The 27,334-nt window shown below is 41.5% G+C and overlaps 1 protein-coding gene across 4 annotated transcripts in view; it reads right to left on the reverse strand.

Moving 5' to 3' along the window:
* LYN (LYN proto-oncogene, Src family tyrosine kinase) overlaps positions 1-27,334 on the reverse strand; it is a 125,841-nt gene that overhangs the window by 72,377 nt on the left and 26,130 nt on the right. For 2 of the 4 annotated variants that reach the window (XM_047724278.1, XM_047724276.1), the window contains exon 1: positions 19,933-20,068. The exons of the other annotated variants lie outside the window; for them this stretch is intronic. The gene's annotated coding sequence lies outside the window, so the exon portion shown is untranslated. Of the gene's footprint in view, positions 1-19,932; positions 20,069-27,334 lie in introns of those variants that run through there. 4 annotated transcript variants of the gene reach the window in all.

The following is a 27,334-nucleotide window of genomic DNA, read 5'->3' on the forward strand; positions in this document are numbered from 1 at the left end:
TGCTTCCCTCTCTCTCTCTTTGCCTGCCTCTCTGTCTACTTGTGATCTCTCTCTGTGTAATAAATAAATAAAATCTTAAAAAAAAAAGAAAAGAAAAGTACTCTGAGGGGTGTTATTTCTAGATCATGCCAAGGAGTGCAGACTTTATTTCAGTAGGAAGCCGTGGAGAGTTTGTTACCCAGGGAAATGATACAATGAGATCACTCCTTCCCAGAGAGAACTCTGTAAGAGCAAGAGGGGAGAAGAGAACTGGATGGGGACATCTGCGACCCAGACCTCTGAGAGAACTAGAAAAAGAGACAGTGGTCACTGTCCAAGGGCAGGGTCCTTGGGAAGAAGACTAAAGACAGAAATAGAAAGCAGGTAGATGTGTGAGGGGTGGAGACAGTCCATGGATTATCATTTCTTTATGCTTATTTCATATTTCCCCTTCCCCACCACCATGGATCTCTGAGAACGAATGCATGGGCCATAGACGGAAATAATTATAACACAGCTCCACGTGGAGAACTCCACATGGAGAAACCGTCCTTGGTTGCTCAGGCTGAGCCACTCTCTGCTGACTGCCCACCCAGCAGGGAGCTCTGGGTTGGGGCCCTACAGTTGCTCACAATACAGCAAGAAAGCTCACAGAGCTCCTTGCTGTGACACAGGGATGAACTCAGACCAGGTTTACCAATGCCTTCTACTCTGGGAAGGTACCAGAAAGAAAATGCACCCCCAACAAAAAAACAAGAAAGTGGTTACACCTTTGCAAATGATATGAGCTACAATGTACAATGTACAATGACTCGCTATTTAGTATTTTTTTAATTAGACATTAATCATTTTCTAAGCACTTCATTTATGGCCACAGCACTGGGGAATGCTGGCTCTGGGACTCACATACAGCTTTAGCTCAAAGTCCATGCTCCACCCTCCATTTTGCCATATGATGGCTATTTTGAAACTTGTGCTTTATCTGTGTACTAACGATGTTCAATGAAGGGGTTATTTTTGTGGCTTGCTTCTTTCTCAAAAGGACTTGAAATGCTTTCACCAAAAAAGGACAATAATGAGTTTTTTAAAAATGAAAACAGAAAAAACTGAGCCCAGGAAAAGAAGAGAATGGAGATGGGGTAACATGGTGGGCACCAGATTTGCTAGAATAGGTTTCCTGTCAGGAACAGCTAGAGTGCAGGGTGGGTGAGGTGCTTTCATGAAGGGAAGAGGAAGTGGACCTGAGCTTGTCAGAGGAGGGCAAGGCCCCGGCACAAATGCTTAAGGTTTCTTATGACGGGCTTTACATCAAGTCCTTCAGATGTAAATATCTTCAAGTCCTATGGCAAGATCTTCAATTTTTTTAGCAGTAAATGAAGGCGCATTTCCCATGTGGAGATATTCATTTAATAACGACAATAACAGGGGGTTTGACATGCAAATACAGTCCTGTGATATTCATTTCATGAGCTCCAATACACTGCCTGGAGAGACACAAACAGCTGGGCAACCATTCGCTCACAAAGGGACTTCCACCCACACATCTAGGAAATGGGAGGAGGGTAACTTTTCGTGCCCAAAAATGTCTGTTGGTCACTGGAACAAATATCCACTGGGTGGCTTACCCTCACAGAAGGGCCTTAGAATACCAAAATCCTTAATTAAAAAAAAAAAAAGATTTTGGAGAAAAGACTAAGTATGGGTCTTCATTCATCACCCCAGCTGCCTGTGGTCAGATCCAATAATGCCTTACAATTACCCACGTGCTCATAAAAGGAGGAACGGTCCACTCAGAATTCTACTTCCGGGGATCGATTTGTTCTTTTTTTTCCCCTCCAGCTTTATGGAGATAAAACTGACACATGACTTTGTGTAAGTTTAAGGTACACGACATGATTTCGTAAACTGTGTATTGTGAAGTGCTGGCCACAATAAAGTTAGCTAACACATTCATCACTTCATGCGATTGAGGTTTAGTTTATTTGTTTTACGGTAAGGAGTTTTAAAGGTTTTGTTCTTGAGATACATTTGAATAGGGCACAAGGATGTCCACATGAATGTTATTTGTATTACACAGAGAGACAATCTAGACATCCATAAATAGGGGAGAGTTCATTAGATTGGGTCAAACTGACATATTCTATTCTGAGACCAGGGTGAATTAAAAAGAGATTTGTATAATTTGGGCATTCTTGACCATTAATCATTATTGTTTGGAAAAATGCACATATACATAGTTACACACACATATCCACATGAAAGCAATCCACATATCCACAGAAAAAGATAGGATTCCCACCACCCTGGTGGTTAGGTTCTAAAGTCCACTTATAAGCCACAAGATCCTATACAGAAATTTTCTCTTAAAAACTGCTAAGGAGGGGCACCTGGGTGGCTCAGTGGGTTAAAGCCTCTGCCTTCAACTCAGGTCATGATCTCAGAGTCCTGGGATCGAGCCCCACATCGGGCTCTCTGCTTAGCATGGAGCCTGCTTCCTCCTCTCTCTCTGCCTGCTTCTCTGCCTACGTGTGATCTCCGTCTGTCAAATAAATAAATAAAATCTTAAAAAAAAAAACTGCTAAGGAAGACACTACAATTTACAACGTATTTTGGAGTAAGGTCTATAGATCCTGGGTCCATCAATCATTAACTGTATGATCTTTGGCAAATTGCCAAACCTCTCCCTCTCTCAATATCCTTCTGAACAATGGAGATGACTTTATCTGGCTTGTTGCGTTGTTATGATGATTAAATGAATTAAATTAGCTGATATTTGTAAAGTGCTTAAAAGTACGCTTTAAACAGAACACAGTAAGTGCTATGTACATGTTTGTTAAACACATAAATAAACAAGGTCTAAGTACTAGTTTTCCCTCCAACATTGCAAGAGAAACACTCCCATTGTTGAGAAGCACACATATAACCCCATCCCACCCCAAAGAGGGAACAGTAGGAGCACATCTCCCATCCCACCCTCAGAGGGGCACCCAGGCCACTTGGACCATCTAAAGGGAAGTTTTCTTCCACCTCCCCCCCAACCCCCCTCCCTCCCTCCTCACTTCTGGGCGGGCACTTGCTACTCTGTTGTATACTTTGGTATTGCAGGATGACCTGAATGTGAATGTATGCATTACTCTGTAACTGAAATGGGGGTGGGAAGCTGTGCATGAGAGAGGTTCCTGAGTTCCTATATTATATACATTTTGGGTAATACTTTGTCATAGATTTCCTAAGCTTGAAAAGTATTACATCCCACCGTATGCCTCCTCCCCCTATGAAAGCTGAATCCGTGTGTTGACAATTCCACACAATCATAGATCTTAAAATTTAAAAACAAAGTTACTAGAATTTAACCTCTCAGAACCTCAATTTCTAGCCTTTACAAAATGCTACAAAGAAAATGTGTTGGTATCATATTTGGTTCTTCTTATGACTTGTAAATTTTCTCTTTATTCTAGCAGCCACCAAAAAGAAACTAGAAACTTTTTTTTGGCTTTGAATGTCACCACCACTTCCCAAACTAACGGCTTCAATTTGCATTGAGTTTGCCGGCAACAAGCCAATTACTCATCCAAAGACTCACTGGGAGCTCTGAAATCTTTCTCTTGTTAGCGACTTTTTGCCTGACCTTGCAATATCAAGTGTTCCTTCTGGAGTTACTGGAAATATCTATGCGGGTAGGGAAAAAAGAGAAGAACATGCACTTACTTACTTTGGCCCTGCCATTGCCCAGATGAGATAAGCAAGCCCTGATGTGAACCTGTGCCAGGTTATCACAGGTCTTAGGTAAAAGTGAAACTTGATCCATCAGCTTCTTCTTCTTCTTCTTTTTTTTTTAAAAAGATTATATTTATTTATTTGTCAGAGAGTGCACAAGCAGGGTGAGCAGCAGGCAGAGGGAGAAGCAGACTCCCTGCTGAGCAAGGAGCCCTATGCATGCTCCATCCCAGGACCCTGGGATCATGACCTGAGCCGAAGGCGGACACATAACCAACTGAGCCACCAAGCATTCCCAAAGCTGCATTTCTTTACTCACCCAAAGCTTTGCAACCTCTCCATGGAGTGAGTTTTATCTCGGAATTAGGGAGCTTAGAAAAACAGGAGCAAGGGAAAGGAAATCCCAAGGACTTAGAGATGGGTGATAACAATCCCAAACAAAAGTGATCTTGAGCTTCCAAAATAGGCTGAGTTTGGTTCAAGGGTCCTTCTGAGGAATGTATCCCTAAAACAATGTCCACACCTCATGCTTGCATTCCAAGACCAGCTAACTAACTTAAGAGCCTACTTTGCCTGCCCAAATAGAAGCCTTTTCAACACCCTTTGATTGTTTTCCTTCTTTCTTTACTTTCAAGAAAGAGACCTCAGAGAAGCAAAGTCTAGTATGGAAGAGTTGCAATGTTTCTCCAAATAACCTATCAGGGAGGAAAGGGGTCTGAGAAGCCTCAGAAGCAGCCTCAGGACAGCAGAGAAGGAGAAAACTCCAGAACTAAACTCCACAATCAATTCCCTCGGTTCCTGCCTTAAGTGACTTTTTTTTCTTTTGCCCAATTTCCTAAATATTTTTTTTTTTATGAAAAAGATAAAACTGAAAAGGGTATTGCCAGGCTCTCTATACTTAGACAACTAAGATTTCTCTCCTGTGTATGTCATGGTAATCATTTTCAAATGTTCTTGGTCTTCTTCTTCTGTGAAATCTCCCAGAAAACCATTGTGGACACAGTTAGTAAGCTGATAACCCAGGTCCACCTGGGTCCAGACCCTGGCTTTGACCAGCCTCCAACATGATGTCCCTAAGGTTTAAATACCATATGTAACAGGAACAGTATCTTGGGGGCAATTAAGTCAATGTCATTTTGGTATCTGGTAATCCTAGCTCCGGGTGTTCCTCTGGGTTCCATATTAAGAGCAAATCCTTGACAACTCAGATTCCGGGGCTCCTCTATGGTGCGGATATCATCTCTAGTCTGAGAGGAAGGTTGGGTGCCCCCAGAAGGGAGGGTGGTGTGCTTTACAAGTACTTCTTGAGTTAGAAAATGTGACCAAGAGGAGCCCGAAGGAGCATTAGAAAGAGCATGAATGGATAGAATGTGTGTCCAAGGGTGCCACCCCCAACAACGTTGAATAGGAAGTGCCAATTGGGAAAGTGAGGGTGGGGTGGGAAGTGGCTTGAAGAACATTTATTTACTAGTTTTAGGTCCACACACCTAGACCCAGCCAGCAGGAGGCTATAGATAAATCTCAAAGAGTCGCTGCCTCCCTCTTTGCTTCCCACATGGAGTGAAGCAAACAGGGCGGCTGTCTCCAGGCTCCCCTCACTCAGCGTATTCAATGTATACGGGGCCTCTGGAACTTTCCAAGTGTCCTGATGTGATCCGTTGGCTTTGGGGGCGCTGTTAGGGTAACACTCTCCACAATCAGCAGTGCCCAGTCATATGTCAGCAGACATATAAAGAACATGGAGAGAATCTGTGGCTTTTTCTCTGCAAACAGCACAACAGAATCCCTTTATCTACTTAGGTACCATCTTAGAGGGGAGCAGAAGACACGTGAAGGATGAAGCTCCTAGGTTAAAGAAGCGGTGGCATGATGGAAAAAAGATTAAATGGGAAAAAATTCAAACCCTGTTGGCAAACTTAAGACTGTTTTCCCACCTGCCGCTATTCAGAGGGATGAAGAGAGATGGAAGAATGTGAAAGCTTTTTTCACCTTTGTTTTTGCACAGCTGAATTGCAGTGTGTACATTCTGCAAGCACGCTCCACACGAGATGCAGAGGATTGTGGAATTAGAGAGTGGTGATGGTGTTACAACCGTGTGAGTACACTAAAACCCACTGAACTGTACACTTTGAAAGCATGAATTTATGGCATGTATATGAATAAAAAATTAATTCAAAAATATGCTCCCTCCCCCCACCCCTCAGAGAGATGTAGTGCAGTAAGGCTGGCTTCCTCCTCATTACATTTTGTTTTTGTGATCTGATCAGGTGAATCTGATACATTTTAATTTACCTTATGTTTGCCAATGTCTTTACCTGGTTTGAAAGCATTTTTTTTTTTCTCTATTATATGCTGTAGGACATATGCATAACAGCAGGAAGACCTAGGTACTATGCACTTAGCTGTAACAGGAATGTGTAGCATAACTAATGCTAAGCCGATACTGAGATATTCTGAAATAATGATGCATAAAAAGAACAAACTGACTGCATTTATCAGCACCCTAATAAGCCAGTACAGTTTTAGTCATGGATTTTATTACAGTGAGTCCGAAAAAGACAATTAAGAGGTAGGTGAGGGTTCAAATACCTGACCGTTTGGAATGTAGAGCACAGAAGTTGAAGGGTAATTTGACTCCTGCTTGGAAAAAGGCAGTGGATAATGACAGATGCAGCAAATTAGGAATTGGGAAGCAGGGCTTCTAGGTCCAGCACGACAGTCCTATAATTATGGACAAAACCACTTTCTTCTCTCGGCTCTAATTTCCTCACCATAAAATGAAATGATTGAGCTTGGCATGAGAGAATAAATGACACTATCTTTAACTTGACAATACATGACAATACATATTAAAGTCCTTTAACATGTGTGCACTTCTTAACATTTCACTTCTAGCAATACATTGTTTCTACAAAAATAACTGGTCAGTTACACAAAGCTCTGTAGAAAAGGGTATTTATTGTGGGACTGCTTATGTTTACAACTGTATATTAGTTGAAGTGGTTTAATAGCTTAAGGATATAACAATTCTTATCAAATGTAATTGTTTTAAAAGCTTTTGAAAGTTTCTATGATGCCTTTTTAAAAAAATTTTATTTATTTATTTGACAGAGAGAGAGAGAGATCACAAGTAGCAGAGAGGCAGGCAGAGGGAAAGGGGGAATCAGGCTCCCTGCTGAGCAGAGAGCAGGATGGGCTCGATCCCAGGACCTTGAGACCATGACCTGAGCCCAAGGCAGAGGCTTAACCCATTGAGCCACCCAGGTGTTCCATCTCTGATGCCTTTTAAGAAATGTTCTTTTTTTTTTTTTTTTTTTAAGGAGGAGAGAGGCAGAGGAAGAAGGAAAGAGAATGTTCAGCAGGCTTCATGCCCAGCGCAGACCCTGACTCGGGGCTCAATCTCCCAACCCTGAGATCATGACCTGAGCTGAAATCAAAAGTTGGATGTTTAACTGACTAAGCCACCCAGGCACCTCAAAATGTCCTGTTTTTAAAAACAAGACTGTTGAATCTTCTTAGGACTATATTAATATTAGTTGATAGTAATAAGTATCTTAATTATTAAAAATAACTCGAAGATAACTGGATAAACTAGATCATTTACTGGCTACTTGATGATAAGGAATTATTATCACTTTTATGTTTAATATATTGGTATTAAATTTATATTTAAAATGAGCTTTTCTTTTAGAGATTAAAATGAAAATATTTATAGACATAATTGTTCAAATTTTAACAAGTAGCTTAAGTGTCTTCTGAGATATGGTTGTTTCTTTAGTTTCTTAGTTCATTCCTTACTTTACTCATCCTTACATTTTTAGGATTTTAAACTAATTTCTAAAAATTCATCAACCCTGGTGACATGTTTTTGTTATATCTGAGGTGCAAATCTCCTGCTTCCGTCTAGAAATTCCTCTACACATCCTCACTTTTCCTTCCACATCTCAGGACAGTGTTATCCTTCTGTGTCAAATGGTTTTGCAAACAGTTTCTGGGTCAACACATCCTAATTTCTTTTTAGAAACTACAGCGTTAGCATGTCATATGTGGTTGGAATGTTTTGGTCACTTGTAATTTCTTTCGAATGCTTCTAAATTTAAATTTAAGCTTAAAATAAAATTTTATGGGGCGCCTGGGTGGCTCAGTGGGTTAAGTCGCTGCCTTCGGCTCAGGTCATGATCCCAGGTCCTGGGTTCGAGCCCCACATCGGGCTTTCTGCTCAGCAGGGAGCCTGCTTCCTCCTCTCTCTCTCTGCCTGCCTCTCTGCCTACTTGTGATTTCTCTCTGTCAAATAAATAAATAAAATCTTTAAAAAAAAAAAATAAAAAAAAATAAAATTTTATTCTTTTAAGTACAGAAACAACAAGGTAGATATGCCATTTGAAAACTAGCAAGAGAAACATTAAAAAATGAATATACTTTTTTAAAAAATGGACATCATATTCGAGAAGTTAAAAAAACAAGTCTTTTGGTAAATTGGAAAATATGATAAGTATATCAGACTGGCCTTTAGGCAACTGACTTTTGGAAAACTGACCTAGAAGATGGTACATTAACACAAAAGAATACTATGTAGTTATTAAAATAATCTGTGTGTGTGTACAGGCAGGGGGAGAGAGAAAGACAAAAAGATATTCACATTACGGTGCACTTGGGTGGTGGGTGGTGCAGTTGGTTAAGAGCCTGACTCTGGCTCAGGTCATTCTAGCCTTGCCTCGGATTCTGAGCTCAGCTTGGAGTCTGCTTAAGACTCTCTCTCTCTCCCTGGGGCCTCTGGGTGGCTCAGTGGGTTAAAGCCTCTGCCTTCAGCTCAGGTCATGATCCCAGGGTCCTGGGATTGAGCCCCACATTGGGCTCTCTGTTCGGCAGGGATCCTGCTTCCCCCTCTCTCTCTGCCTGCCTCTCTGCCTATTTGTGATCTCTGTCTGTCAAATAAATAAAAATCTTAAAAAAAAAAAAAAGGACTCTTTCTGCCTCTCCCTCTCCTCTGTGCGCACTCTCTCTCTCTCTCAAATAAATGAATCTTTAAAAAAAGGATATTCGCATATATACAGCATGACAGCATTTTTGTTGGGGGAAATTGAGCAGAAAATTCTAGGAAGAAATACCTTAAAATATCACAATGTTCCCAATGATAGGACTGCAATCATTTTTGGTTTTGCCTTTCCAAGTTTTAAATTTTATATACACACACACACACACACACAAAATATGATTTTCCAAATATATATACATATATATGAGTTTGAAGGACCTTAGGTCATGTATTCAGTTACCCTTATTCAAAAATTTTTAAAGCTGTTTCTGTTTTATATAAATTATATATATATAATTATATATATATACCCAATGCATTTTTATTATGCATATATGTGTATTTTTATATTTTTATTATACATCTATAATATGTAATATATGTACATATATAAACTTGTACAAAAATGGAAAATATTTTTTAGAAATTTAAAACAAAATACACATAGGTCAATGGAACAGAGCAGAGAGCCCAGAAATAAAGCCCAGAAATAAACCCATGCTTATATGGTCAATTTATCTATGACAAAGAAGGCAAGAAAATACAATGAAGAAAATACAGTCTCTTCAACAAATGCTGTTGGGAAAACTGGACAGCTATGTGCAGAAGAATAAAATTGGACCCCTTTCCTACCCCATGCACAAAAATAAACTCAAAATGAATTAGAGACCTAAATGTAAGACTTGAAACCTTACAAAACTTCTAAGAGAAAACATAGGCAATAAACTCTTGGACATCAGAATTAGCATTATTTTTCTGTCTTTCCAAGGAAGTGAAACGAAAGCAAAAATAAACAATTGGGACTGCACAAAGCTAAAAAGTTTTGGTACAGTGAAAGAAATCATCAACAAAATGAAAAGGCAACCTACTGAATGGAAGAAGTATTTGTAAATAATATATCCAGTGAGGGTTTAATATCTAAAATACATAAAGAATTCCTACAACTCAACACCAAAAAAATAAACAATCTGATTTAAAAAGGGGCAGGGGACTAGACATTTTTCCAAAGAAGACATCCAGATGGCTAACAACAGACACATGAAAAGATGCTCAACATCACTCATAATATCAGGGGAATGGAAATCAGAAGCCCAACGAGATATCACCTTATACCAGTCAGAATGGCTAAAATCAAAAATGCAAGAAATAACAAGTGTTGGTGAGGATGTTGAGAAAAAGGAATGCTTGTGTACTATTGGTGGAATGTAAATTTGTGGAGCCTCTGTGGAAAACAGTATGGGAATTCCTCAAATAATTTAAAATAGAAATACCATATGATCCAACAATTCCTCTTCTGGATATTTACCCAAAGAAAATGAAAACACTAATTCAAAAAGATACATGCATCCCTCTGTTTACTGCTTCATTATTTACAATAGCCAAGATATGAAAGCAACTGAAATGTCCATCAGTGAATAAATGGATAAAGAAGTGGTGCGCGCGCACACACACACACACACACACACACACACACACACACACACACACACACAGGAATATTACTCAGCCATAAAAAAGAATGAGACCTTGCTATTCGCAACAGCATAGATGGACCTAGAAGGTTATGTTAAGCGAAGTAAGTCAGACAGAAAGACGAATACCATATGACTTCACTTACATCTGGATTCTAAAATATAAAACAAATGAACAAACAGATACAGACTCATAAATTCAGAAAACTGGTGGTTAACAGAGAAGGGGGGTTGGGGGATAGGCAAAATAAGTGAAGAAGGTTAACAGGTACAAAATTCCAATTATAATTTGCATAAGCCACAGGGATGAAAAGTACAGCATAGGAAATAAACAGATGAACAAACAAGAGAATCTGAACCCCTGGCCTAAGATCTTTCAAACTCTGAAAATCTGTGGGAATAAAGAATTTGGAGAGGTTGCAGCTGGAGTCACAGTCTTTGCTAAGAATTCAAACAGAAATAATCTATCAATCATGAAGATTTTTACTAGACATAAAGAAAACTGCTCAACGTCCAGGAGATGCACCTAAGTGGGCCCTGAAGAGACAGCAAGGGCTCTCTCAGGTGTCTCAAGAGGTGACAGCCACTCAGGCCCCCATGTAAACAGAAGAAGCAATGCCCCTTCTCTTTGACTTCTAGCAAAGTTGGGAGGTCTCGGAGAAGGGAGCTGGAGGCCATGCAAAGGTCTTGTGGCTGGAATGAGGTGAGGTGCAGAAAAGGAAGCTGGTATGGCTGTAGGGAAGCAAGCAAGGGGCTGAGTGGTCAGAGGGAATGCCTGGGTCCTGATCCTCTTATGACCAGTGTGTGGCTGATGGCAAATACACAGAGACTGGTGACATTCCCCTGGATCAATGTACACTAAGAAGCCTCACTTACAGGGCTCATCCCGATTTGCATAACTCTTAGTTGAGCAATTTCACACAAAGGAAGGCAACAGGGGATTGCTGAAACAATGGGGTTTTTGGTTTTGTTTCTCTTAACAATAAAAGGGAACACACTGAAAACAAGATGAGCTAATGGAAACTTATGTATCATAGAAACTTATGTATCAAAAGTGTCATTTAAAGGACCAGAAGAGGAAATGAGAAGCAGAGTCTGAATTATGTATGTACAACCAACTAAGAAGCAGTATAAACATCAACTTTGTGTCTAGCATCAGATTTCTGTGATCAAGAATTCTGCCACATATATTCAAAATTATATAAAATTACGTATTTATATTCCACTTTCAGAGTTAAGGCAGCTTTATGTAAATGCATGCAACATAATGCGGGCTACTATGAAATCAGAAAAAAAGTGAAACTAAGCCCAAGACACCTGAAGGCAGCTGAATGCTACAGCACACCATTAAGTTTTGGGACAACTGTAAATCTACAAAAATGTAGGTTTTCTAGAGGTTAATGCAAAGAAAACATGCCACGGATATAAATAAATCAGCTACTCTTCAACAGAATTTCTCAACCGCGGCACTACTGACATTTTGAGCCCAGAAAATTATTTGTTGTGGGGTCTGTCCTGTGCCCTGTAGGGCAGTTCTCCTCATCCTTGGCCTCTACCCAAGAAGCTAGTAACACCCTTCTCCCCCACCTCCTCACGAGCGGCGAGAACCAAAAATGTCTCCAGACATTGCCAAATGTCCCCAATGAAAGCTGCATGGACAGGAAATCAGATGTTTTAATTACTGGCAATGACCTTAAGTATATTTTCTGTTACAGATTGAGGTAGAACAAAATGCTTTGTTAGTCAACAGTGCAAGACAGGTTTAACAACCCATTATAAAACTTCAGGGGCATCCCCAGAAATCTTGTGCAGTTCATGTCTGTCACTCGGCCTAGACACACAGACAAAGACATACACACACAGATGTGGAGTTTGTTGGAACTGACCCAGAAACTTTTTACAAGAAAATCACTGGCCTGATTCTGTACTTCAATGGAAACTAGTCTCATGAGATAAAGCTAGAACAATAAGTATGACCTATTCTACCTACCCCCCTCTTATGAAAATGTATTTTATTTTCACTGAAGTTAACACAAAACGTCCTTTAAAAGTTTACTGTGAACAGAATAGAGAGTCCAGAAATAGACCTACAGATATATGGTCAACTGATCTTTAACAGAGGGACACATACAATTCAATGGAGAAATGAACCTTTTCAGAAAATGGTGTTGAACAACTGGACATCTGCATGAAAAAGAAATTAACCTACACCTAGATCTTAAATCTTTTACAAAAATTAGCTCAACATGAATAACAGAACTAAATGTAAAATGAAAAAGCATCAGACTCCTTAGATGATAACACAGGAGAAAATCTAGATGACCTTGGGTTTGGTGATGACTTTTAGATACAACACCCAAAGCACAATCCATGAAAAAAAAAATGTTAAGTTGGATTTCTTTAAATTTAAAACTTCTGCTCTGTAAAAGACATGGGAGAAAATAAAAAGGCAAACTACAGACTGGGAGGAAATCTTTGCAAAATGCAAACAAAGAACTGGTAGCCAAAAGTTACAAAAACTCTTAAAACTCAATAATAAGAAAACAAAAAATCCAATTTAAAAACATGCAAATGATCTGAATAGACATATTGAAGCAGATATAGTCAATAAGCATCTGAAAAGATGCTGAACACCACACATCATGAAGGAATTGCAAATTAAAACAATAATGATATGTACCAACACACACCTATTCAAATGGCAAAAATCCAAAAGACTGACAACACCAAATGCTGTTGAAGATGTGAAGTGACAGGAACTCTCACTCACAGCTGGGGGAATGTAAAATGGTACAACCATTTACAAAACTAAAAATTTTCTCTTAACATATGATTCAATAATTGTACTTCTTTGCATTTACCCAAATGAATTGAAAACTTAAGTTCACACAAGAAATTGCACATGGATGGTTAAAGCAACTTTATTCACAATTGCCAAGCAGGAATGATGCAACTAGGAAGTACTTCATTGTGGGAATGGATAAAGAAACGATGGTACATCCATGCAGAAAATATTACTCATAAATTAAAAGAAATGGACCATCAAACCACAAAAAGACATGGAGAAATGGTAAACGCATATTGATACACAAAAGAAGCCGATCTGAAAAGGCTACATATTGCATGATTGCAGCTATACAACATTCTGAAAAAGGCAAAACAGCACTGTTTACTGGAAATAGGAAGATCAGTGCTTACCCAGAGTTAAGAGGGAGGAAGGAATAACTAGGTGGACCACAGGGGATTTTTAGGGCAGTGAACTATGCCATACAGTGCTGTAATGATGGATACATGTCATTAGATATTGGTCAAAACCCACAGAACGCACAATGCAAAGAACGAACCTAATGAAAACTAGACTTTCATTAATAACAATGTATCAATATTGGCTCATTATTTGTAATAAACGTACCACACAAATGCAAGATGTTCATAATTTGGGGAAGCTGGGGAGTGGTGAGTGCTATATGGGAAAGTCTCTGTACTTTCCATTCAATAAACCACTCTGTAAGTCTAAAACTGCCTGAAAAAAAGTAATCTATTAATTTGTTAAGTATATTGTAACAGAATAGGTACCATTTTGAGTCAGTATTTCAGGAAACAGATCCTCAATTTTGAAAAGATGATTGCCTTAAAATATGGAAGTCTAGTTGAGAAAATGTGCACATATCCATATACTATGCTCCTTCCTAACACCCCAAATTTTTCAATTACCAAGGGCAGGCTGTTACCTGCTTAATAAGTATGGTGTAAAATGCAATAGAATTTCATTAAATCTTCTCAGCTGAATTCCTAAACTCCTACATTAACTTGGGAAAATAACTGGTAAAAGATGGGAGCTCTGATGTTTAATAACAAAGCCGTGAATCCTAACAACATGCCTATGGCCAGTGATGATAAATGAAAGGTGAAACTGAGTTAGGCTTATAAAAAAGACAGGGCAAAGTACATATGATAATGTATGTACATATGATATGAGTTTACCCATATACATTTGCACAGTGAACAGGATTTTATCAGCAATTAGTAATCCTGAAGAATCACTGTCAATTGATAGTTCAGTAAGTCAAAAAAAGTAAAAATGGGCCAGGTAGCAGGTACATAAATGATGTGGTCCATTTAAGGCACTATTACAGAGCCACTGAAATTGAGGACAAGAAAATGGTTGGATCTATCCAGTAAAACTGGATCGGGGACGTTAGGAAGGTGGGGTAGGAGTCTGCGTTTTTTGTTAAAGCTTTTTAGCCATTTTGGTTTTCAAACTATATGCAAGTATCACCTTGATAGTGATTTCAGAATTTTTTTAGGATAGTTAAAGAATTATGTACCTAAACTAAAAAAAAATTGTTTATAATGTAACTTTTTTAAAAAGCAAGATTGGTGTTATATACATTACAATTTCATATGTAGAAAAAAGTTTGGAAAGAATATTAAAATCAAATTAAAATAGAACTAAAAACACTTTAACGCTTCTATGGTTGATCAGTTTTTAATCTTCTCTTTCTCCTTTGACAAAATGTCTACAAAAAGCTAGCGTTGGGCTGCCTGAGTGGTGCAGTCAGTTAAGCATCAACTTTTGATTTCCGTTGAGGTCATGATCTCAGGGTTGTGGGATCGAGCCCCTCATAGGCTCTGTGCTCAGTGGGGAGTCTGCTTACTATTTTCTCTCTCCCTCTGCCCCTCTTCCACCCCCACTCATGTGTGCTCTCTCTCTAAAATAAATTAATAAACATCTTAATTAGGGGCGCCTGGGTGGCTCAGTGGGTTAAGCCGCTGCCTTCAGCTCGGGTCGTGGTTGCAGGGTCCTGGGATCGAGTCCCGCATTGGGCTCTCTGCTCGGCAGGGAGCCTGCTTCCCTCTCTCTCTCTTTGCCTGCCTCTCTGTCTACTTGTGATCTCTCTTTGTCAAATAAATAAATAAAATCTTTAAAAAAAATAAACATCTTAATTAAAAAAAAAAAAAAAGAAGCTACAGTGGGGACACCTGGGTGGCTCCGTCGGTTAAGCATCTGCCCTCGGCTCCCAGGTCATGATCCCAGGGTCCTGGGATGGAGTTCCGCATCCGGCTCCTTGCTCAGCAGGGAGTGTGCTTCTCCCTCTGTCTGCCACTCCCCTGGCTTGTGCTTGATCTCTCTCTCTCTCTCTGACAAATAAATAAAATCTTAAAAAAAAAACCAAAAACACTACAGAGTTCTACTTTTATAAAAATAAAGCTGTAAAATTAAAAATAAAACATGGCGAGCCACTCATCTGTACTAGTTACCTCCACCCAGAGTGACCTCTGGGGCTTTCTCATTACCTGGGAGACAAGCAACATCCATATGATGTTCTGTCCTGCTGCAATGCCTTGATGTCAGCCTGCCTCAGTTTCCTCAGATAGGAATGGACTGGTAATGGCACTCACCACGGCGTTGTGGTGGACTCTCAATGTTTTCAAGAGAGCTAAAGGTACTAGAAGCCCATCTTCCCTATGGCCTGGCACCCATGTGAGCCTGTGGTCAGTAGAGTATGATGGTTTAAAGCCAGGCTTTTATGAATCATGGTTAAAAGAATTGGTTTAAAGCCATGATTCTAAGCCAGAAAACCAGAGGTCACAAGGTCATGATTTTATTTACAAAAGATGTGAGGAAGAATTGGAAACAATTCCTTGGACTAAACTTGAAGACAAAGCAATGACTTATCAAGTGTGGTGTAAGATACCAGGAATGGACTAGAGAGAGTGACTTTAAGCTCACACCTAGAGTCTGCAAGTGAAAAAGAGGAGATGAGGCCATGGCTGGGTCTAAAGTTCTTTCTTGGGCATCTGGGTGGCTCAGTTGGTTAAGCAACTGCCTTCGGCTCAGGTCATGATCCTGGAGTCCCAGGATCGAGTCCCACATCGGGCTCCCTGCTTGGCAGGGAGTCTGCTTCTCCCATTTACCTCTCTCCTTTCATGCTCTCTCTCTCATTCTGTCTCTCTCTCTTTCTCTCTCTCAAATAAATAAATAAAATCTTAAAAAAAATAAATAAAGTTACTTTCTTAATTAAAATGGATATGGCCAAGAAGTGTCATAAGGGTGGGGAAAAGATAAAGAGATGCTAGAGAACAGGCCTGTACCACAGTTCCCAAACTGTGTGCCAAAGCACCCAGGGTGGTAGCAAATTCAAGGGGTGTCTGGGGATACTTCAAATTTTCAAGGGAAACATAATGACATCTATTGGACACCAGGAGAGCTAATAGCTCAAGGTAGCTCACTTTCAACACTAGATTGTACTGTATTCCTTTCAACAACTTTGTATCTGTGTGAAACAGGGTTTTCTGTGGTTACTGTGATAAAAGGAAGTATCACATGGAACAGAAATATGAAGATAAACATGGAACAGAAAGTAAGGGTGGTGGTGTCCAAATATATTTCCAAAACTTGAGAGGCTACACGACACAGGTAAACACATTTTTTTTTTTTTTAGGTATACACATCTTAAACGAGCACACACTTGTGTTCATTTAAGAATAACATAAAAATAATATTTTTTGCTTTCAGTGTGTGTACTGTTTTTTCAAATGGTACTAAGTTGTTACAACAAATACGTATTAAGTTCTTTAGACCCAACAACCCAACAAATGGAACTCTGGGGTGTTTCTTCTGCTCTAGGATGGCCATGTAAAAATTACCATCAGTCAGGGTCAGTAATCTTTAAAACGTGAGCAGCAACAGAGGCGGGTTAAGACAGACTAGGTGGGTGGCGACGGGCTGAGCAGCGAGGCAGAAAGACAGCTGAGGGTGGGGCGGCTGGCCAGGCGCACCGGGGAGGAGAGGCAAGGTCTCCTGGCACAGGAACCCACCACCTTGAACTTCATCTTGCCTACCCCGTTATAAGGAGAAGCCACTGACTCTTAGTTTGAATACACCAGAGGATGCCCCAATTAATCTCATAAATTTTCAAATCGTGGAAACAGCATGACAGATATTCTGTTGAATTTCCATTTTCCTTAATGAAATCTCCTTTTTCTGTGCATCCTATTCACCCAGGCTCAGAACCTCTATCATCGTTGTGACCTCCATGTCACACTTTATGCAGCAGAAACAACTCCCCACCAAGCCCTGTCCCTTTTGCAATATACATTGTGCTTGGTTTCAAAGCTTAGGAAAAGGCGTGGATCAGAAAAACCGTGTATTCCGGTGGTTTTTCCTACATGAGTCTTCTTTCTCTATGAAAACCTACATGATGTTAATTACTAACATCACAGCATTTTAGGGAAAACTGACTAATCCCTACAGCATCAGTCCGTCCCCTACTCCCTGCTCATCTTTGCAAATGACATCATCTTTGTGTCCCTCTCTATTCAACGTTCCTCAGACCACCTTCTAACATTTCACCATTTCAATGAGTTAATACATATCTGCAGGGCTCAGTTTTACAATGGCGATGTCCTATCAGTCATCCCCACCCTGCCCACTTCCCCATTTCCGTTTGTCTGCAGCATTATTACAAGAATTCAGATTACAAGATCTATTTTATCATCTGTCTCTCCTCTCAGGAGAGCAGGGATTTTTATTAATTCTGGACACTGGCATATTGCCAGAACAGAGAACAGGGCTGGGCACTTGGAAGTGTTCTATAAATGTTCATTTGTTGAATAGAGCACCCCACAGAACAAACACTCAACAAATGTTAGATGTGGGTTTACAGTTACTGGTGGTACACCATCACCTCTAATACTGCCATCAGCCCCACTGCCAACGCCAACAAGATAAAATCTCAAATATTTAATTTGCCACGCAGCCCCCCACAGCCTGGCAAAAATATACCTTGCCAGCACCTGTGTTACTCCCAACAGAAGGCTCCCTGATGGACACAGGTATGTATTGGCATGGCAGCCTGAGCCTGCCTTGATTGGCATCTTGGCTCTTACCCATATGAGCAAATCCTGTGTACCCTCCAAACCCTAACTCACGCCCCATCTTGCCTGATCCCCTCAGAACACATCCTTCTCTTCCTCTTCCAGTTTGGAACTTAGGCGCAAGCCCCAAGACATCTCTTATAGTACTATTTGATATTGTTACCTAACTCTTAAATTGCCTGTCTGTGAATGTGTGTAGAGCTCTCCTTGCTAGACTGGAGACTCCTTGAGGGCAGAAACTCCATATTCTGTTGTAGACACCTTGCTTCCACCACCCAAACTCACACAGAACCACTACCCAGTTACTGAGTGAGCAATAAAACACCATTTACTGAATTAAAACTGAACTTAGAAATCCCAATCAGAAGCAGTTCTCTAAGTAAGACTAATTACCCGTATTTTTTTTTAGTTTTTAATAGGTGATCAGTAAATGTTAGTCCCCAAAACTGTTCCAATTTCAGACCTATCTAGACCGTGAAAACAATCAAAATGCTCTCATTAACTGGGAGTCTGTAACCATTCAAAGAATTTGGACTGTAAATCTCTCCATTAAAAAAAGAATTTTTCTGAAGTGAAGTAGCAAAGGGCTTTGGGATGAGGAAACCTGGGTCCAATCTGGTTCCTCTATTTATTAATAGCCATATAAACATCAGCAAGTTACTCAATTTTTTTTTTTTTTTAAGATTTTACTTACTTATTTGACAGACAGATCACAAGTAGGCAGAGAGGCAGGCAGAGAGAGAGAGAGGAGGAAGCAGGCTCCCTGCTGAGCGGAAAGCCCAATGCGGGGCTTGATCCCAGAACCCTGGGATCATGACCTGAGCTGAAGGCAGAGGCTTTAACCCACTGAGCCTCCCAGGTGCCCCAAGTTACTCAATTTTTAAACTTCATTTTCACTTTACTCGTCTATAAAATGTAAATAATATTCCTCCTTCAAGGGTTGCTGTGAGGATTAAACGAAATAGCATCTGTTGAATGCTTCTCCCAAAACAAGTAAACAATGTGTTACTTCCCGTTTTCCCTCCCTGTCCCCTAAAACAAGGAGGGCCAGATTATAGTGACATTATCATACTTAAGCGAAGAACACCTCCTGCAACCTTTGGCACAAACAAAATTGTTTTTTTTTTTTTTTTTAAAGATTTTATTTATTTATTTGACAGACAGATCACAAGTAGGCAGAGAGGCAGGCAGAGAGAGAGAGGAGGAAGCAGGCTCCCTGCCGAGCAGAGAGCCCGATGCGGGGCTCGATCCCAGGACCCCGGGATCATGACCTGAGCCGAAGGCAGAGGCTTTAACCCACTGAGCCACCCAGGCACCCCGGCACAAACAAAATTGTTAAATAAAAATTGCTCCGGAGTCTTCCTGAGTGTGGATTCCACTCACAACTAAAGCCACTCCAAGGTTCACAGTACCCCAGATAACTTCTCAAGAACCCCTCATCTCCACCTCAATTCTTACCCTCCGTGTGCTTTACTGAAATCTAAGTGGCCCAGACTGCAGACCTGTCCCCAGCTCACACGGGGCTCCCCTCAATTAACCTGCTAAATGGCTTTACTGGACCTAACAGCACACACTGACATATTTGGCAGGAAAATGAGTTCTGTGTTAGCGGATATTTCTTCTTCACTTGGCCTTGGCTCTTCTTGGATTTTGTCACCAAGCAAGTAAGAAATGAAGAATTCGATTTTTCGGCTTCAAGGTGTGTTAGACGGAAGGGCAGAAGAGGCAGGGGAGCAAAGAGGGGGCACTCAGCCGTCACTCAAGTCCTTCATTCCCCCAGCAGCACACAGAGTTAGAAGGGCGCCTCTCACCAGTTTCTTTGCCTTGAGAACCGCGTTCCAAACCTACCTCTCAGCCAAAGTGTATTCAGTTACTTATCCAAGCTGGCGAGCGCTCTCTCCTCACTCCCCGTTGCCTCTTGGATGCCTCCCCAACCAGCCTCATGCTGAGCAGGAAAGGGACTCATGACAGGCAGATTAGGGTTTTCAAGCAGCCCCAGGAGGAGGAAGTTACTTGTTCCCACGGGCCTGGGTTTTTCTTTTTGTGGGTGTGTTTTCTCTTTCTGAAACCAGGAAGCTAAATTTGCCTAATGGTTAAACCCAAAAGGATTACAGATTCTTTCTTCAAGAACCCTCAGAGGCCTGTTGTCCATCCCTGGGTGTTAAAAGCAGTCCATTTCCAAATCACCCAGGCAGAGGGGAGGCTGTCTAGCCTCTCCAGTGAAGTCTCTTCTATTCCGTTATTTTTATGACAGGCACTATAGCAACAGACCATTCATATTTATGTTTCCCATTCTCCTCACCAAACACTATACAACATCTCAATTTCCTAAAAAGGACAAAATTCAAAATTTCATCCCCCCACCCCACCCTCACGACTTCTTTCTCTTCTTTGAACTAAACTACTTTTAGGTTCAGGCTCTCCCTCACTCACATTCTTCACATCTCCGTTAATGAGCCTTGAACGCCCAGCATGTTCTGCTTTTCTTGCAATAATTGAGATCCTCTTTCTCGCCTAGCATTTTTACTAAAGATGTGTTCTCCCTTGACAACGTATCCCAACACTCAGCCACCGTCCTGTCAGAGATGTGTCATGGTTGGCTGTTTGAACCTCCAGACGGGTGGAGGATCCTCACCACCGCCCCTGTGTGGTCCCACAGGGGAACGCAGGAGAGAGGCCCTCAGGATCTCGGCGCTCTCAGCATAATGGTCGCCTTTGTCCAAGAACTGTGGGTACAGGCTGAGCTTGAATCCCAAGCTACTGGTCGACCTTGGGACATTCTTCAACCCCTCGGTCTCCATTCAGTCATTTGGAAAATGAGAATATTGCCACTGTAGGTAAGGCCACTGTTAAGGACCACCTAGCAGGCACTCAGGAGGAGAGGGCTCTTGTCAATTTCATTCATGTGTGGTTATCTACAAGTAACTCCCTCGCTATTCCTTAATAATCCTTAATTCTTTTAAGCATATTTTCAGCAGCAGTGGTTAGTTAGGGCAACAAAGACAGGTTAGAGCACTCTGTCTTTGGTCTAGAAATGCGTTAAGGCCACGATTCTTATTAACCTTGTCTGTGCCTTAGAACACAATGTGGGGGCTTTAAAACATAAGTGCCCAGATCAGGTATGTCAGAATCTTTGGGGGTTAGGCCTGGGCATCAGTATCTGAAAATCTCCAAAGGCAGACATGTAAATGGAAGACTGGTAGGTGATGGTACATACAGTGAAGAAAAGACAGGGTCACAGGAGAGTGAGAGTTGGGATGGTTGGTCAGCAAGGCCCATGTGAGCAGACCACGCTCAAGGTGAGGCCAGCCTTGTGAAGTCTCACATCTGGATCAGAGGCAGAGGAGTGGCCAGGGAGCAGGGCTGAGGCAGCAGCAGCAGGAGATCATGAGCTGGGCTGTCCAGAGGCCACCCAGGTTCCTTCCCACTGCAGCTCTGTTTGCTCAGCGTTTCCTTCGCTTCTGGGCAATTTGGGGCAATGTCTCTCAGCTTCCTTCCAATAATTCCCCATTTCTGCTTAAGCCAGCCAAAGGAGGTCTCCATGGAAACCATGGAAACCCAACAAACTTCTACTAAGACAACAGGTTATTCAGTTTAAGTCAGTCTTTTTTATGTAACCATCTCTGACAAACATGGAACTTCAAATAAAGATATTTGGGAGGAATTCATTAAAGTCTCGACCACTGAGCATCTCAAATACATTCCTTAACTGTTTCTGGACCTACACCATCTCCTCATTTGTAAAACACATGGGTCAAACAAAATAGCCATCTCTTCTAGCTCGAGTTTTACCCATCCATGAATCTGGTATCTTTTTCATTTGTTGAACACATTAGAAGAGAGACACTGGAGGCATAAATATTGTAAGACATGGCCATCTCCTAGGAGTCGAGTACATCTTCATATTAATGGAGGGTAATTACCCAGTGTGTGCATACTTAGGAAACTCCTTTCCTTTCCTTCTTTCTTTAGTTCACATCATCAGCCCATTAACACCAGCTTCTCCTTTCTCACTCCCGCAACTTCGCATGTTTGACAAAATGTTATTATTAGTGTTTCCGGCATATCAAACGTTTAAAAGAGCAGTTTCAAAATAACAACTCTCCCTGACCTTAACCATCACCCCAAGTTAAATTTTTATTTTTAAATTTTCTCTGATAATTTGTAAGTCTTCTCTCTGATATAACACACACACACACACGTGCCTGCACACATACCGCCTGAGGCCGCATTTAATCATTCTGCACAGTCTCCAGAAGGGTCATTATACCCACATTCCTAGGATAGAGCCAGAGAGAGGTCGGTCTGTGCTCTTCTCTCAAGGGTGGGGCATTGGGAAATTCAGCACATGATGAGGGATTTATATCTTCCTTCACATCTGGTGCTCAGGAATCATCATCAAAGACAGGATACCCATCCAGAACAATTGTTCCAGGGTAAGAGTCTACATCATTGTTGCCGTGATGTAAATACAGGTCTCCACTGCTCTGTGATCTACATTTTGCCTACATCCTTCCACACTGGTCTTATGTTTGGAAATCAGGTCTTGTGTTTGGAAATCTTGTGTTTGGAAATCAAATTCACCCAAAGTAATCTGATGAAGTCTAGAAGAAATAGATTTAGCCTTAGAAGCACTATTTTTAAATGAAATAGGACTGTTTCATAGTATACATTGGAAACATAGCCTCATCAGCTGCAATTTACTGATATTAAAAGCACATTAATGTTCAACACACCCAATATTTCTCTCCAACATTTTCCCTTTCTGCCCTCAAAAACCAAAATAAAATGTTTCTTTAAAACCAGTACTTCTTTAGCCAATGATTGACTCGATAAAATCTTTTCTCAAGACTTAGCTAACAAATGGGACTATCACAGAAATAATTTCCATAAAATAGAATTACCAAATTGATTTGCTCAAAGTGTTATGTTTTCCTGAACCTAAAACACTGTTGATTTTTACATCATTATATTATGTACTGTTAAAAAAAACAAAATAGGGGCACCTGAGTTGCTCAGTTTGGTAAGCATCTGACTCTTGATTTCGGCTCAGGTCATGATGTCAGGGTTGTGGGATCGAGCCCCGTGTGAGGCTCCACACTTCCTGTGGAGTCTGCTTGAGATTCTCTCTCTCCCTCGCCCTCTGCTCCTCCCCCTGCTTGTGTGGTCTCTCTCTCCCTCCCTCTCAAAATAAATAAAATCTTAAAAAACAAAACAAAACAGAATGGCTACCCTTCAAATTATTAATATGCCTTTAACTGAGATTTCAGAGGTATTAAAATGTAAAAATATGCTTGCCTTAGAGCTTGTGAGATATAGTAAGTACGTGCTTACTGAATATCCACTTATTTTAGAAATCATAATCCATGTTCTGCTTTACCCTTACATTTTTCTGGTAGTGCTGCTTCACATTCTTTTTAAGTACAGAGAATTTAATTATTATTAAAGTAAATTTTAATAAACTTAAGCAAGAAGGTCTCTTTTTTTCCCATTTAATGGTGAAATGAGTAGTATTTCAAAAGCCTGCTGCCTGGTTCATGCAGGGTAATCGTATTATCATCATCTCCAATCCATGAGGAACTTGTTTTCCCACCTAAACATTGCTGCTGACCACACCTGAGAAAAGTTAACATCTATCTAACGCTTGCTAGGTACCTGGTACTGCGTCAAGCACTTTACGTGGATTGTTTCACTCAATCCTTAGAACAATCCTGCGGATACTATTATTCATCCCATTTAACAGATGAGAAAGTTGCAGCTCAGAGAGGTAAAGAGACTTTTTCAAGGTGACCAAAACAGTGAGCTACGGAGCCAGAGTTGAGACGTGAGCTGTTACGTAAGCACCATCTGCTCTCCGGGGTGTACTTCAGACTACAGAAGTGAGGGCCACTGGGTGCCACCATCCTCCCCAGGATGGCTGCACACTGTGAATATGGTGTGCCTTAGACTCTGGGTGCTGATAGGTAAAGGGTATTTTAGGGGCTGGAGGGAGCTGTTGGAGCAGAGACCCAGGGCCCCAGGCCTGTGACTGGCAGACGTCTGCAGGAGAAAGAAGGAGAAATTAGAGAAAACACCCGTGAAGTTGAGGGCAGAAATGGGAAGACACCATCACCCATTTGAGAAATGTTACCAGGCCCCACTTGATGCTTTATAGAGGAAAACAGAATCAAAATTCTTGAGCTGGAGAAGACCTCTGAAAGGTCAGTCGAGACCAGCAAGCTCAGGACCTCCTGGGAATGGGCAAAAAATGCAAATACTCTGGCCCAACTGGGACCTTTGGAATCAGACTCTCTGGGTGGAGCCACAATCTGGGCTGGGAAGCCCGGGTGGCTCAGTCATTAATCCGCCTTCGGCTCGGCTCAGGATCCCAGGGCCCAGGGATCGAGCCCCTCATCGAGCCCCACATCAGGCTCCCTGCTCAGTGGGGAGCATGTGTCTCCCTCTCCCACTCCCCTTGCTTGTGCTCCCTCTCTCGCTCTGTCAAATAAATAAATAAAATCTAAAAAAAAAAAAGGGGGGGGGCCCTGAGGACATCTGGAATCACAGAGTGAAACTTCACAAAAGATCCAGCAAAGACCCTAAGAGTTACAGCACCCAATTCTAGAATGCCAGAGACTACACAGCCCCAACACAGCGTGATAGAAATTAAATAAGACACAGACAGAAGGACAGCTAATAGATAGTGCTTTAAGACAGGATATGGTCTCAGCCATCAACCTGCGGTTAGCATAAGTATCATAAAGTATAATTTTTTTATTATCTAATTAACAAACCCATTAGTACTCTCCCAGTCTAATTGGACTTTATTAAATTATCCTAATTCAAAGCAGGTGAAACCTCAGGCATACAAGCAGATGGCGAAGAGCCCACGTTAAGTTTAACTGGCCCTGATCCCACTGGAAACAAAACCATTAGCATTGTTCACCTTTTCTGCATTTGTTTGAAACTTGGCTTCACTGTTACAAACAAAATGAACAGGGATGGGGGAGTTCACAGAATAGCAACTTCCTGGATTCTTCTTATTTTACCAAGTAGGTCAGTCTACCGGATTTTGTTCTGAAACAGTGTATCCTTGTGTCTGGAACGGTAGACTGAGGCTGACAGGAAGGAGGTACAAGGAACACAACTGCTATGATGATTCCATTGTCTGGATGGCCACCAAAAGTCCTGGCAACCTCAAGTTAAGGTCCCAGAGCTCAGGCTACTCCTGGGAGTGCATGCAGATAGCTGGAAGGGCAGCCGTCTCCCCAGGGCCAGCTGGGGACAGCGGATGGGGCCTGATCCACCCATGCAGTCAGTCCCTCCCTGAACTCCAAGGAACTGAGCACATCTTACATCAGGAAATCAGAACATTCCCGCCTTTGCTTTCTCACTCTCATCTTAAGGAAACACTTGTACCCAAAAGTTTGGGGTCATCTCAGCATACTTCACGTTAAATACATAAAATGCTCATGGAGGCAGCAGGGTTGCCTGTGAGCACACACAGGGTTCCCCCAATCCCATTAGAATGAGTGCCTGAATCCTGTTGGCTTACTTCAGGACCCCCTTTGACGTCACACAACCGTACTAAAAACTCTCCGACCTAGCTTTCCTTCCTCCTGCATTCCCATTCCTGTTCTCCCCAGTGCCCCTCCACACACGCGCTGCGCGCGGGTGCACACTCCATCATCACCACCTTCCATTCCCCACACTACATGCTCCTGGGCTGCCCCAAGCATCTTTCCAAAAACAACTACAATTCTTTCCCACCCCTCTGCCTCCTCGTTCCTCAGAGCCTGGCAAGAAGCTCCTTCCACAGTGACCTACCTTCCTGGTTTTACAGGGCACTCTTCCCCTTCTCATCCGTTCCACTCACCAGCCACCTCCAGTACCCTGCAGCCTTTGATCCCTTGTCCTCCTCCACTTCCTCCTCCGTGCCTGGGCACCTGCCCCTCCTTGCAGTACCACCCTCTACAAACAACCTCCTTCTTGTTACCATGCACCCGTCTCAAGCACACGTCCTGCGGGAAACACTGACTTCAACCTTTAGGCCGAAGGGCACCTCTGTCCTTCCCTCTCCCCGGCCATCGCAGCCCCAGCCCTCGCTTCACTGTTCATTCCACCGGAGTGTCCTCAGTGCCCAAGATACTGCCAAGCCTATGAGAAGACATGGATAAACTTGGCTGAACCCTATAACTAATGAAATCATTTGGGTCCAATTATTTCTCCTCCAGCCTCTCCAAAGGCTTCTCCACTCATACCTCTACCCTAGCTGGAATTCAACTGTGACACCTGTAATCCCCTCATGCAAGCCAGTGCATTCCAGACTTGCCTGTTCACAGGAATGACTGGCACATTGGTGAGAAAGATTCGTGGGCCCTGCACTCGACAGACCATGGAAGTAGCATCCGTAGGGGGGTTGAGGGCATAGGTAGCAAACAATACAGGTAATTCTTACAGTGATTTGACTTAGGTGATACTGAGTCCCCTACTAAAATGTGAGATTCTTTAGAAAGAGAATGACATAGTAAACTTCATTAACTCTTTGTACTTTAATGTGAATTTTTGGTAAAATTCCTACCTAAAAGATTTAAGTAGAAGGGGTAGGGGGAAAAAAAGAGAGACAAAGAGAGAAAAGAATGGATAGGGAAAAAAGAAAAAGTCATGGAATACATCCAATTTTGATTTAAAACATTCTCTGGGGGCGCCTGGGTGGCTCAGTCGGTTAAGTCTCTGCCTTCAGCTCATGTCATGATCGTGGGGTCCTGGGATGGGGCCAGGCTTTGGACTCCCTGCTCAGCAGGGAGTCTGCTTGAGGCTCCCACTCTGCTCAAATAAATAAAGAAAAAAATTCTTAAAAAAAAAACAAAAACAAAGCATTCTCTGGATACAAAGCCATCTTACATCCAAATCCTCTCTAATAAAATGCTTATATGCTAAAGTGCTATTATACTATATAAGAATAAAGTCAAGGGGTGCCTGGGTGGCTCAGTGGGTTAGGCCTCTGCCTTCGGCTCAGGTCATGGTCCCAGGTCCTGGGATCGAGCCCCGCACAGAAAAAAAAAATAATAATAGTAATAATAAAGTCAAGGTCAATGAACTTTTTACAACGGCCACGTTAAAGGAAATTATAATATTTATAGTCCATTTTTTCAAAAGATATTTTTTATCAGGAAATTCAATTTTCCAGCTGTGCTTATGAACTCTTGCTTTTTATTCCAAATGAAAGAATTTCTTATTTGAGCTACAGTTTCAGAAAGTACTTAAGTGC

The sequence above is a fragment of the Lutra lutra genome, chromosome 4 (genome assembly GCF_902655055.1).
Source record: "Lutra lutra chromosome 4, mLutLut1.2, whole genome shotgun sequence".
Taxonomy (NCBI): Eukaryota; Metazoa; Chordata; class Mammalia; order Carnivora; family Mustelidae; genus Lutra; species Lutra lutra.